At 37.8% G+C, this 2,201-nt stretch overlaps 1 non-coding gene across 1 annotated transcript; it reads right to left on the minus strand.

Annotated features, from left to right (window-relative positions):
• Positions 1–1,655: 1,655 nt before the first annotated feature.
• Positions 1,656–1,761, minus strand: LOC142532092 (small nucleolar RNA R71). The gene has a single exon (XR_012816486.1). It is a non-coding gene; the product is annotated as a small nucleolar RNA R71 (small nucleolar RNA).
• Between the last annotated feature and the right edge of the window lie 440 nt (positions 1,762–2,201).

The raw sequence follows: 2,201 nt of genomic DNA on the forward strand, positions 1-2,201 counted from the left end.
ATGGGCAATATGGTGGGAATTGGGACGTTTTTGAGGATCATTCAGACATTATTGGAGAGCCGCCACGAAGCTTTGGAGAGAACTTTGCGCTTGGAGTTGAAGATTCGAAGATTTTCGGGCGTCGTTCCTCGCAATTTTCGTCAAATTTAGTATTTCTAACTTAGTTTTTATCTTTTAAACATTGTTGTGTTTATGTCTATTATGAATTCGAGTAGCTAAACTTAAAATATTTGTTGGGATTTAAGGGGATCCTACCCCGAACTCTAATTTAGTTAATTCATATTTCGATTTGTGATTTATTCTTGATTTTACTATTGTTTTATCGTGTTGTTAGAGCGTAGCTAACTTTAACAACGTTTTTATATTGCGAGTGAGTTGGAGAGAATAACTTGTGATATGAACGAGTAGTATAATCCGTGGATCTACAATTTACATAGATATATGAAATTGGATACGCGCCGATAGTTATAGTCCTAAGGGTCGAAAACTAGGGGATTTCATATATCGACATGCAATTCGCTCTTGATAAATAATTTAAGACATTTAATTACTTCATTGAGTAGAATTAGTTTGGCATAACTCGAGAGAGTGTGTTCAATTGAATAGGAAATCCTGTCGGAAGCATACAGTCACTATCGAACGAATTAATTAATTAACGAGAGGTAAGTGAACCGATATTTCCAACAAATTCATTTCTCATTGAATTTTTAAATCAACCATTCCAGATATTATATCTCATTATTTAATTCCTGAATATTTTGATTTGCATGTTTATTTGATCATAGTAGTAATAATCAATCAACCAATTTTCGTTGCTAAAGATTTAATAACTAAAAATAATAGTTGTCAAATATAGTCCTCAGTGGAACGATACTCGTACTCACGTACATTATACTATTACTTGACATCGTGCACTTGCGATTAATTTTTGAGCATACAAAATCATATTTTTATTAAGGATTTCACAGTGCAAGTTTTGCTCGATCAAGTTTTTGGCGTCGTTGCCGGGGACTGTTAATTCATAATTTTATTTTTAGTTATTTTCTTTAGCATTGTTTCATATTTATTAAATTAACACTCCATATTCCATTACAGATATCTCGTCCAGTGCATGCCAAAGTCACTTGACGTGGAGCTTGAGCAGTTTGACCCTGAAATTGAAAAAACTTTCCGCAGGAGAAGACAGCTGCAGAGACTAAAGAAACTGATGGAGAGACACGAGCACGAGCACGAGCACGAGCATGAGGAGGAACATCGTGAAGATAGACATGTTGAGATGCCGCGCCGCATACCAATGCTAGAATATGCCCAGCCTTCTTTGGATGGTGCATGCCCCAGCATTGTGAGGCCTATTGTGCGAGCAAATCACTTCGAAATCAAGCTAGCTATAATTCAGATGATTCAGAATACAGTCCAGTTTGGAAGATCTGCAGTAGATGACCCAAACACGCACATCGCAGATTTTCTTGAAATTTGCGATACTTTTAAATTTAATGGAGTTTCTGATGATGCTGTTAGACTGTGTTTATTTCCTTTCTCCTTACGTGATAAAGCTAAAGCATGGTTGAATTGTTTGCCTGTAGGTTCGATCACCACATGGGAGGACATGGCGAAAACGTTTCTCATTAAATACTTTCTTCCATCTAAGACCATGAAGCTACGGGCAGACATCACCACATTTGCTCAATTCGATCAGGAGTCGTTATATGAGGCATGGGAGCGCTTCAAAGATTTATTAAGAAGATGTCCTCATCACGAACTGCCACTTGGGTTAGTTTTTCAAACCTTTTTACTATGGCTTGCTTACTCCTAATCGTACTATGATAGATGCTGCTGCTTGTAGAAACCTCTTGAGAAAAACTGCTGAGGAGGGATACGAGTTATTGGAGGAGATGGCTGCTAGCAGCTATCATCCTCAATCTGAAAGGAACAACCAGCGAAGAAGTGCAGGAGTTCACCAGGTAACTGACCTTTCTGCTATTACTGTACAACTTGATGTCTTGAATAGGAAACTAGACGGGTTGAATATGGGTGGCACGGCTATGCGTCTTCAAGAGATATTTTGTGAAAAATGCGGAGGAGAACATTATGTTAAGGACTGTCAAGATGGAAATCATTTTTATGTGCCAGTAGGGGCACCTGTGAATCAAGTGGGAATCCAAAACCGTCCAAGGAATGACCCTTATTCAAACACATACAAT

This window comes from Primulina tabacum, chromosome 17, assembly GCF_025594145.1.
Source record: "Primulina tabacum isolate GXHZ01 chromosome 17, ASM2559414v2, whole genome shotgun sequence".
NCBI lineage: Eukaryota > Viridiplantae > Streptophyta > Magnoliopsida > Lamiales > Gesneriaceae > Primulina > Primulina tabacum.